The sequence below is a fragment of the Oncorhynchus keta genome, unplaced genomic scaffold (genome assembly GCF_023373465.1).
Source record: "Oncorhynchus keta strain PuntledgeMale-10-30-2019 unplaced genomic scaffold, Oket_V2 Un_contig_659_pilon_pilon, whole genome shotgun sequence".
NCBI classification, from domain to species: Eukaryota; Metazoa; Chordata; class Actinopteri; order Salmoniformes; family Salmonidae; genus Oncorhynchus; species Oncorhynchus keta.
In genome coordinates, this window is record NW_026288949.1 from 84192 (window position 1) to 96635 (window position 12444).

A 12444-nucleotide genomic window follows, 5' to 3' on the forward strand; every position below is an offset into this window, starting at 1 on the left:
AGGTCGACGACATCCGATCCTCGTTTGCTAAGTCAAACGACACCGCTGGTTCTGCTCACACTGCCCTACCCTGTGCTCTGACCTCTTTCTCCCCTCTCTCTCCAGATGAAATCTCGCGTCTTGTGACGGCCGGCCGCCCAACAACCTGCCCGCTTGACCCTATCCCCTCCTCTCTTCTCCAGACCATTTCCGGAGACCTTCTCCCTTACCTCACCTCGCTCATCAACTCATCCCTGACCGCTGGCTACGTCCCTTCCGTCTTCAAGAGAGCGAGAGTTGCACCCCTTCTGAAAAAACCTACACTCGATCCCTCCGATGTCAACAACTACAGACCAGTATCCCTTCTTTCTTTTCTCTCCAAAACTCTTGAACGTGCCGTCCTTGGTCAGCTCTCCCGCTATCTCTCTCTGAATGACCTTCTTGATCCAAATCAGTCAGGTTTCAAGACTAGTCATTCAACTGAGACTGCTCTTCTCTGTATCACGGAGGCGCTCCGCACTGCTAAAGCTAACTCTCTCTCCTCTGCTCTCATCCTTCTAGACCTATCGGCTGCCTTCGATACTGTGAACCATCAGATCCTCCTCTCCACCATCTCCGAGTTGGGCATCTCCGGCGCGGCCCACGCTTGGATTGCGTCCTACCTGACAGGTCGCTCCTACCAGGTGGCGTGGCGAGAATCTGTCTCCTCACCACGCGCTCTCACCACTGGTGTCCCCCAGGGCTCTGTTCTAGGCCCTCTCCTATTCTCGCTATACACCAAGTCACTTGGCTCTGTCATAACCTCACATGGTCTCTCCTATCATTGCTATGCAGACGACACACAATTAATCTTCTCCTTTCCCCCTTCTGATGACCAGGTGGCGAATCGCATCTCTGCATGTCTGGCAGACATATCAGTGTGGATGACGGATCACTACCTCAAGCTGAACCTCGGCAAGACGGAGCTGCTCTTCCTCCCGGGGAAGGACTGCCCGTTCCATGATCTCGCCATCACGGTTGACAACTCCATTGTGTCCTCCTCCCAGAGCGCTAAGAACCTTGGCGTGATCCTGGACAACACCCTGTCGTTCTCAACTAACATCAAGGCGGTGGCCCGTTCCTGTAGGTTCATGCTCTACAACATCCGCAGAGTACGACCCTGCCTCACACAGGAAGCGGTGCAGGTCCTAATCCAGGCACTTGTCATCTCCCGTCTGGATTACTGCAACTCGCTGTTGGCTGGGCTCCCTGCCTGTGCCATTAAACCCTACAACTCATCCAGAACGCCGCAGCCCGTCTGGTGTTCAACCTTCCCAAGTTCTCTCACGTCACCCCGCTCCTCCGCTCTCTCCACTGGCTTCCAGTTGAAGCTCGCATCCGCTACAAGACCATGGTGCTTGCCTACGGAGCTGTGAGGGGAACGGCACCTCAGTACCTCCAGGCTCTGATCAGGCCCTACACCCAAACAAGGGCACTGCGTTCATCCACCTCTGGCCTGCTTGCCTCCCTACCACTGAGGAAGTACAGTTCCCGCTCAGCCCAGTCAAAACTGTTCGCTGCTCTGGCCCCCAATGGTGGAACAAACTCCCTCACGACGCCAGGACAGCGGAGTCAATCACCACCTTCCGGAGACACCTGAAACCCCACCTCTTTAAGGAATACCTAGGATAGGATAAAGTAATCCTTCTCACCCTCCCCCTTAAAAGATTTAGATGCACTATTGTAAAGTGGCTGTTCCACTGGATGTCATAAGGTGAATGCACCAATTTGTAAGTCGCTCTGGATAAGAGCGTCTGCTAAATGACTTAAATGTAAATGTAAAATGTAATACCAAGGCAGAGTGTAGTATCAATACTTAGGGGTCATAGGTCATACCAAGGCAGAGTGTAGTATCAGTACTTAGGGGTCATAGGTCATACCAAGGCAGAGTGCAGTATCAGTACTTAGGGGTCATAGGTCATACCAAGGCAGAGTGTAGGATCAATACTTAGGGGTCATAGGTCAGACCAAAGCAGAGTGTAGTATCAGTACTTAGGGGTCATAGGTCATACCAAGGCAGAGTGTAGTATCAGTACTTAGGGGTCATAGGTCAGACCAAGGCAGAGTGTAGTATCAGTACTTAGGGGTCATAGGTCAGACCAAGGCAGAGTGTAGTATCAGTACTTAGGGGTCATAGGTCATACCAAGGCAGAGCGTAGTATCAGTACTTAGGGGTCATAGGTCAGATCAGTGGTCACGGTTAATATGCATGGACTAGGAAACAAACTTTAAAGCCATTTTTCTCAGATTCACTGTTTGTGTAGATGCTCTTTGTCTCTGTAGGACAGTAGTTCAGGTGGCTGTTTGTCTTTGTAGGACAGTAGTTCAGGTGGCTGTTTGTGAAGATGCTGTTTGTCTTTGTAGGACAGTAGTTCAGGTGGCTGTTTGTGTAGATGCTGTTTGTCTTTGTAGGACAGTAGATCAGGTGGCTGTTTGTCTCTGTAGGACAGTAGTTCAGGTGGCTGCCCTTGCACTTAGTCTGCCTGTTGTCATGGTTACACCTTCCTGAAAACATTGACTCCATACTTTGCTGAAACCTGTTCTGCCAGTTCATGTCCTTAAAGACTAGAATGTTCCAATGTGGTTCGCCAAAGAGATGACAAGATAGTTCACACATGCATCTTTCAGGGTAACTGTCAAACAGACATGTCACATTTCTGGTTCGTCCATAACTAGTTTCCTGCTTGTAGCAGGCCGTGTAAACAGGAATCCTCTTCTCTAACTAGAAGTCATTTTCTTTATGTTGGTTCGCTTTTAAAGTGTTTGATTGTCACAGACATCAGATTGGTTCAGTGAAATGTGTTGTTTTACAGGGTCAGTCATAGTAGTATGATAGGTGTTGTTGTACAGGTTCAGTCAACCACTAGTCTATCTGACCATACCAGTTACTGACCCACCACTCTAACCACTAGTCTATCTGACCATACCAGCAGTTACTGACCCACCACTCTAACCACTAGTCTATCTGACCATACCAGTTACTGACCCACCACTCTAACCACTAGGTTACCTGACCATACCAGTTACTGACCCACCACTCTAACCACTAGGTTACCTGACCATACCAGTTACTGACTCACCACTCTAACCACTAGTCTATCTGACCATACCAGTTACTGCCCCACCACTCTAACCACTAGTCTATCTGACCATACCAGTTACTGACCCACCACTCTAACCACTAGTCTATCTGACCATACCAGTTACAGACCATGTGGACACCTCCTAGTGGTCTGGTTGTTAGGAGTGTTTATCAGACCATGTGGACACCTCCTAGTGGTGGGGTTGTTAGGAGTGTTTATCAGACCATGTGGACACCTGCTAGTGGTCTGGTTGTTAGGAGTGTTTATCAGACCATGTGGACACCTCCTAGTGGTGGGGTTGTTAGGAATGTTTATCAGACCATGTGGACACCTCCTAGTGGTCTGGTTGTTAGGAGTGTTTATCAGACCATGTGGACACCTCCTAGTGGTGGGGTTGTTAGGAGTGTTTATCAGACCATGTGGACACCTCCTAGTGGTGGGGTTGTTAGGAGTGTTTATCAGACCATGTGGACACCTCCTAGTGGTCTGGTTGTTAGGAGTGTTTATCAGACCATGTGGACACCTGCTAGTGGTCTGTTGTTAGGAGTGTTTATCAGACCATGTGGACACCTCCTAGTGGTGGGGTTGTTAGGAATGTTTATCAGACCATGTGGACACCTCCTAGTGGTCTGGTTGTTAGGAGTGTTTATCAGACCATGTGGACACCTCCTAGTGGTCTGGTTGTTAGGAGTGTTTATCAGACCATGTGGACACCTCCTAGTGGTGGGGTTGTTAGGAGTGTTTATCAGACCATGTGGACACCTCCTAGTGGTCTGGTTGTTAGGAGTGTTTATCAGACCATGTGGACACCTCCTAGTGGTCTGGTTGTTAGGAGTGTTTATCAGACCATGTGGACACCTCCTAGTGGTCTGGTTGTTAGGAGTGTTTATCAGACCATGTGGACACCTCCTATTGGTGGGGTTGTTAATAGAACTACCCATCCCGGATCCGGGAGAATTGTCATCAACTTACACTAATTAGCATAACGCAATGGACAAAAAATCTTTGAAAATATTCATATTCATGAAATCACAAGTGAAATATATTGAAACACAGCTTAGCCTTTTGTTAATCACCCTGTCATCTCAGATTTTGAAATTATGCTTTACAGCCAAAGCAAGACAAGCATTTGTGTAAGTTTATCGATAGCCTAGCATAATGCAAAGCTCTGTAAAATCAGAAAAGCAATCAAATTACCAGAAGGTATTTAAATGGTAATAACCAGACTTTTTTCCAACAGATATTATTGGCAAATGTATTCCAGTAAGTTGTGACATAAGGAATGGATACAATCTCCCTTTGAAATAAAGCAGGTAGATCTGTTGTTCTGAGGAAACAAGGAGAGAAACAGTTTCCCCATTGGAGAGTCAACTGGATTAAGTGAAGGTAGGTCAACAAGGTGAGGTCTGGTTACACCTCTAAATAACATGAGTTCCAGATGGAACAGCATCCGAGACTATGGAGAACTCTCTAGGAGGGCAGGTCAACAAGGTGAGGTCTGGTTACACCTCTAAATAACATGAGTTCCAGATGGAATAGCATCAGAGACTATGGAGAACTCTCTAGGAGGGCAGGTCAACAAGGTGAGGTCTGGTTACACCTCTAAATAACATGAGTTCCAGATGGAATAGCATCAGAGACTATGGAGAACTCTCTAGGAGGGCAGGTCAACAAGGTGAGGTCTGGTTACACCTCTAAATAACATGAGTTCCAGATGGAATAGCATCAGAGACTATGGAGAACTCTCTAGGAGGGCAGGTCAACAAGGTGAGGTCTGGTTACACCTCTAAATAACATGAGTTCCAGATGGAATAGCATCAGAGACTATGGAGAACTCTCTAGGAGGGCAGGTCAACAAGGTGAGGTCTGACTACACCTCTAAATAACATGAGTTCCAGATGGAATAGCATCAGAGACTATGGAGAACTCTCTAGGAGGGCAGGTCAACAAGGTGAGGTCTGGTTACACCTCTAAATAACATGAGTTCCAGATGGAATAGCATCAGAGACTATGGAGAACTCTCTAGGAGGGCAGGTCAACAAGGTGAGGTCTGACTACACCTCTAAATAACATGAGTTCCAGATGGAATAGCATCAGAGACTATGGAGAACTCTCTAGGAGGGCAGGTCAACAAGGTGAGGTCTGACTACACCTCTAAATAACATGAGTTCCAGATGGAATAGCATCAGAGACTATGGAGAACTCTCTAGGAGGGCAGGTCAACAAGGTGAGGTCTGACTACACCTCTAAATAACATGAGTTCCAGATGGAATAGCATCAGAGACTATGGAGAACTCTCTAGGAGGGCAGGTCAACAAGGTGAGGTCTGGTTACAACTCTAAATAACATGAGAGTTCCAGATGGAATAGCATCAGAGACTATGGAGAACTCTCTAGGAGGGCAGGTCAACAAGGTGAGGTCTGGTTACACCTCTAAATAACATGAGTTCCAGATGGAATAGCATCAGAGACTATGGAGAACTCTCTAGGAGGGTAGGTCAACAAGGTGAGGTCTGGTTACACCTCTAAATAACATGAGAGTTCCAGATGGAATAGCATCAGAGACTATGGAGAACTCTCTAGGAGGGCAGGTCAACAAGGTGAGGTCTGGTTACACCTCTAAATAACATGAGAGTTCCAGATGGAATAGCATCAGAGACTATGGAGAACTCTCTAGGAGGGCAGGTCAACAAGGTGAGGTCTGGTTACACCTCTAAATAACATGAGAGTTCCAGATGGAACAGCATCAGAGACTATGGAGAACTCTCTAGGAGGGCAGGTCAACAAGGTGAGGTCTGGTTACACCTCTAAATAACATGAGAGTTCCAGATGGAATAGCATCAGAGACTATGGAGAACTCTCTAGGAGGGCAGGTCAACAAGGTGAGGTCTGGTTACACCTCTAAATAACATGAGAGTTCCAGATGGAATAGCATCAGAGACTAAGGAGAACTCTCTAGGAGGGCAGGTCAACAAGGTGAGGTCTGGTTACACCAGATGGAACAGCAACCTCAAAAACTCAGCAGATACACCATCAGTCCCAGGAGACCTCCAACAGAAAAGGGACTAACTGTTCTGTAATCAGTTGTGGAAAACTCAGCAGATACACCATCAGTCCCAGGAGACCTCCAACAGAAAAGGGACTAACTGTTCTGTAATCAGTTGTGTAAAACTCAGCAGATACACCATCAGTCCCAGGAGACCTCCAACAGAAAAGGGACTAACTGTTCTGTAATCAGTTGTGTAAAACTCAGCAGATACACCATCAGTCCCAGGAGACCTCCAACAGAAAAGGGACTAACTGTTCTGTAATCAGTTGTGTAAAACTCAGCAGATATACCATCAGTCCCAGGAGACCTCCAACAGAAAAGGGACTAACTGTTCTGTAATCAGTTGTGTAAAACTCAGCAGATACACCATCAGTCCCAGGAGACCTCCAACAGAAAAGGGACAATGTTTCCACTGTCCATACCTGCCTACTCCTTTAACACCAGAGACAACATGATTAATGTTTCCACTGTCCATACCTGCCTACTCCTTTAACACCAGAGACAACATGATTAATGTTTCCACTGTCCATACCTGCCTACTCCTTTAACACCAGAGACAACATGATTAATGTTTCCACTGTCCATACCTGCCTACTCCTTTAACACCAGAGACAACATGATTAATGTTTCCACTGTCCATACCTGCCTACTCCTTTAACACCAGAGACAACATGATTAATGTTTCCACTGTCCATACCTGCCTACTCCTTTAACACCAGAGACAACATGATTAATGTTTCCACTGTCCATACCTGCCTACTCCTTTAACACCAGAGACAACATGATTAATGTTTCCACTGTCCATACCTGCCTACTCCTTTAACACCAGAGACAACATGATTAATGTTTCCACTGTCCATACCTGCCTACTCCTTTAACACCAGAGACAACATGATTAATGTTTCCACTGTCCATACCTGCCTAAATCAAATCAAATCAAATCAAATCAAATTTATTTATATAGCCCTTCGTACATCAGCTGATATCTCAAAGTGCTGTACAGAAACCCAGCCTAAAACCCCAAACAGCAAACAATGCAGGTGTAAAAGCACGGTGGCTAGGAAAAACTCCCTAGAAAGGCCAAAACCTAGGAAGAAACCTAGAGAGGAACCGGGCTATGTGGGGTGGCCAGTCCTCTTCTGGCTGTGCCGGGTAGAGATTATAACAGAACATGACCAAGATGTTCAAATGTTCATAAATGACCAGCATGGTCGAATAATAATAAGGCAGAACAGTTGAAACTGGAGCAGCAGCACAGTCAGGTGGACTGGGGACAGCAAGGAGCTATCATGTCAGGTAGTCCTGGGGCACGGTCCTAGGGCTCAGGTCCTCCGAGAGAGAGAAAGAAAGAGAGAATTAGAGAGAGCATATGTGGGGTGGCCAGTCCTCTTCTGGCTGTGCCGGGTGGAGATTATAACAGAACGTGGCCAAGATGTTCAAATGTTCATAAATGACCAGCATGGTTGAATAATAGTAAGGCAGAACAGTTGAAACTGGAGCAGCAGCATGGCCAGGTGGACTGGGGACAGCAAGGAGTCCTCATGTCAGGTAGTCCTGGGACATGGTCCTAGGGCCCAGGCCAGTTGAAACTGGAGCAGCAGCATGGCCAGGTGGACTGGGGACAGCAAGGAGTCATCATGTCAGGTAGTCCTGGGGCATGGTCCTAGGGCTCAGGTCCTCCGAGAGAGAGAAAGAAAGAGAGAAGGAGAGAATTAGAGAACGCACACTTAGATTCACACAGGACACCGAATAGGACAGGAGAAGTACTCCAGATATAACAAACTGACCCTAGCCCCCGACACATAAACTACTGCAGCATAAATACTGGAGGCTGAGACAGGAGGGGTCAGGAGACACTGTGGCCCCATCCGAGGACACCCCAGACAGGGCCAAACAGGAAGGATATAACCCCACCCACTTTGCCAAAGCACAGCCCCCACACCACTAGAGGGATATCTTCAACCACCAACTTACCATCCTGAGACAAGGCCGAGTATAGCCCACAAAGATCTCCGCCACGGTACAACCCAAGGGGGGCAACCCAGACAGGCCGACCACAACAGTGAATCAACCCACCCAGGTGACGCACCCCCAGGGACGGCACGAGAGAGCCCCAGCAAGCCAGTGACTCAGCCCCGTAACAGGGTTAGAGGCAGAGAATCCCAGTGGAAAGAGGGGAACCGGCCAGGCAAAGACAGCAAGGGCGGTTCGTTGCTCCAGAGCCTTTCCGTTCACCTTCCCACTCCTGGGCCAGACTACACTCAATCATATGACCCACTGAAGAGATGAGTCTTCAGTAAAGACTTAAAGGTTGAGACCGAGTTTGCGTCTCTGACATGGGTAGGCAGACCGTTCCATAAAAATGGAGCTCTATAGGAGAAAGCCCTGCCTCCAGCTGTTTGCTTAGAAATTCTAGGGACAATTAGGAGGCCTGCGTCTTGTGACCGTAGCGTACGTGTAGGTATGTACGGCAGGACCAAATCAGAGAGGTAAGTAGGAGCAAGCCCATGTAATGCTTTGTAGGTTAGCAGTAAAACCTTGAAATCAGCCCTTGCTTTGACAGGAAGCCAGTGTAGAGAGGCTAGCACTGGAGTAATATGATCAAATTTTTTGGTTCTAGTCAGGATTCTAGCAGCCGTATTTAGCACTAACTGAAGTTTATTTAGTGCTTTATCCGGGTAGCCGGAAAATAGAGCATTGCAGTAGTCTAACCTAGAAGTGACAAAAGCATGGAATAATTTTTCTGCATCATTTTTGGACAGAAAGTTTCTGATTTTTGCAATGTTACGTAGATGGAAAAAAGCTGTCCTCGAAATGGTCTTGATATGTTCTTCAAAAGAGAGATCAGGGTCCAGAGTAACGCCGAGGTCCTTCACAGTTTTATTTGAGACGACTGTACAAACATTAAGATTAATTGTCAGATTCAACAGAAGATCTCTTTGTTTCTTGGGACCTAGAACAAGCATCTCTGTTTTGTCCGAGTTTAATAGTAGAAAGTTTGCAGCCATCCACTTCCTTATGTCTGAAACACATGCTTCTAGCGAGGGCAATTTTGGGGCTTCACCATGTTTCATTGAAATGTACAGCTGTGTGTCATCCGCATAGCAGTGAAAGTTTACATTATGTTTTCGAATAACATCCCCAAGAGGTAAAATATATAGTGAAAACAATAGTGGTCCTAAAACAGAACCTTGAGGAACACCGAAATGTACAGTTGATTTGTCAGAGGACAAACCATTCACAGAGACAAACTGATATCTTTCCGACAGATAAGACCTAAACCAGGCCAGAACATGTCCGTGTAGACCAATTTGGGTTTCCAATCTCTCCAAAAGAATGTGGTGATCGATGGTATCAAAAGCAGCACTAAGGTCTAGGAGCACGAGGACAGATGCAGAGCCTCGGTCCGATGCCATTAAAATGTCATTTACCACCTTCACAAGTGCCGTCTCAGTGCTATGATGGGGTCTAAAACCAGACTGAAGCATTTCGTATACATTGTTTGTCTTCAGGAAGGCAGTGAGTTGCTGCGCAACAGCCTTCTCTAAAATCTTTGAGAGGAATGGAAGATTCGATATAGGCCGATAGTTTTTTATATTTTCTGGGTCAAGGTTTGGCTTTTTCAAGAGAGGCTTTATTACTGCCACTTTTAGTGAGTTTGGTACACATCCAGTGGATAGAGAGCCGTTTATTATGTTCAACATAGGAGGGCCAAGCACAGGAAGCAGCTCTTTCAGTAGTTTAGTTGGAATAGGGTCCAGTATACAGCTTGAAGGTTTAGAGGCCATGATTATTTTCATCATTGTGTCAAGAGATATAGTACTAAAACACTTGAGCGTCTCTCTTGATCCTAGGTCCTGGCAGAGTTGTGCAGACTCAGGACAACTGAGGTTTGGAGGAATACGCAGGTTTAAAGAGGAGTCCGTAATTTGCTTTCTAATAATCATAATCTTTTCCTCAAAGAAGTTCATGAATTTATCACTGCTAAAGTGAAAGTCATCCTCTCTTGGGGAATGCTGCTTTTTAGTTAGCTTTGCCACAGTATCAAAAAGGAATTTCGGATTGTTCTTATTTTCCTCAATTAAGTTAGAAAAATAGGACGATCGAGCAGCAGTAAGGGCTCTTCGGTACTGCACGGTACCGTCCTTCCAAGCTAGTCGGAAGACTTCCAGTTTGGTGTGGCGCCATTTCCGTTCCAATCTTCTGGAAGCTTGCTTCAGAGCTCGGGTATTTTCTGTGTACCAGGGAGCTAGTTTCTTATTAGACATTTTTTAGTTTTTAGGGGTGCAACTGCATCTAGGGTATTGCGCAAGGTTAAATTGAGATCCTCAGTTAGGTGGTTAACGGATTTTTGTCCTCTGGCGTCCTTGGGTAGGCAGAGGGAGTCTGGAAGGGCATCAAGGAATCTTTGTGTTGTCTGTGAATTTATAGCACGACTTTTGATGTTCCTTGGTTGGGGTCTGAGCAGATTATTTGTTGCAATTGCAAACGTAATAAAATGGTGGTCCGATAGTCCAGGATTATGAGGAAAACATTAAGATCCACAACATTTATTCCATGGGACAAAACTAGGTCCAGCGTATGACTGTGACAGTGAGTGGGTCCAGAGACATGTTGGACAAAACCCACTGAGTCGATGATGGCTCCAAAAGCCTTTTGGAGTGGGTCTGTGGACTTTTCCATGTGAATATTAAAGTCACCAAAGATTAGAATATTATCTGCAATGACTACAAGGTCTGATAGGAATTCAGGGAACTCAGTGAGAAACGCTCTATATGGCCCAGGAGGCCTGTAAACAGTAGCTATAAAAAGTGATTGAGTAGGCTGCATAGATTTCATGACTAGAAGCTCAAAAGACGAAAACGTCATTTTTTTTTTTGTAAATTGAAATTTGCTATCGTAAATGTTAGCAACACCTCCGCCTTTGCGGGATGCACGGGGGATATGGTCACTAGTGTAGCCAGGAGGTGAGGCCTCATTTAACACAGTAAATTCATCAGGCTTAAGCCATGTTTCAGTCAGGCCAATCACATCAAGATTATGATCAGTGATTAGTTCATTGACTATAATTGCCTTTGAAGTAAGGGATCTAACATTAAGTAGCCCTATTTTGAGATGTGAGGTATCATGATCTCTTTCAGTAATGACAGGAATGGAGGTGGTCTTTATCCTAGTGAGATTGCTAAGGCGAACACCGCCATGTTTAGTTTTGCCCAACCTAGGTCGAGGCACAGACACGGTCTCAATGGTGATAGCTGAGCTGACTACACTGACTATGCTAGTGGCAGACTCCACTATGCTGGCAGGCTGGCTAATAGCCTGCTGCCTGGCCTGCACCCTATTTCATTGTAGAGCTAGAGGAGTTAGAGCCCTGTCTATGTTGGTAGATAAGATGAGAGCACCCTCCAGCTAGGATGGAGTCCGTCACTCCTCAGCAGGTCAGGCTTGGTCCTGTTTGTGGGTGAGTCCCAGAAAGAGGGCCAATTATCTACAAATTCTATCTTTTGGGAGGGGCAGAAAACAGTTTTCAACCAGCGATTGAGTTGTGAGACTCTGCTGTAGAGCTCATCACTCCCCTAACTGGGAGGGGGCCAGAGACAACATGATTAATGTTTCCACTGTCCATACCTGCCTACTCCTTTAACACCAGAGACAACATGATTAATGTTTCCACTGTCCATACCTGCCTACTCCTTTAACACCAGAGACAACATGATTAATGTTTCCACTGTCCATACCTGCCTACTCCTTTAACACCAGAGACAACATGATTAATGTTTCCACTGTCCATACCTGCCTACTCCTTTAACACCAGAGACAACATGATTAATGTTTCCACTGTCCATACCTGCCTACTCCTTTAACACCAGAGACAACATGATTAATGTTTCCACTGTCCAAACCTGCCTACTCCTTAAACACCAGAGACAACATGATTAATGTTTCCACTGTCCATACCTGCCTACTCCTTTAACACCAGAGACAAAATTATTCATCTGGACCAGGATGAACCAAACTAGTTTACAGGCAAAGACTTAGAAGGGAGGATTATAGCTCCCCAACATGTAATTATATCAAGAAGACATTATAACTGCCCTGATAGGCTCTTTACTGACAACTCTAATAGGACAATTATATCAAGAAGACTTTATAACTGCCCTGATAGGCTCTTTACCTACAACTCTAATAGGACAATTATATCAAGAAGACTTTATAACTGCCCTGATAGGCTCTTTATTGACAACTCTAATAGGACAATTATATCAAGAAGACATTATAACTGTCCTGATAGGCT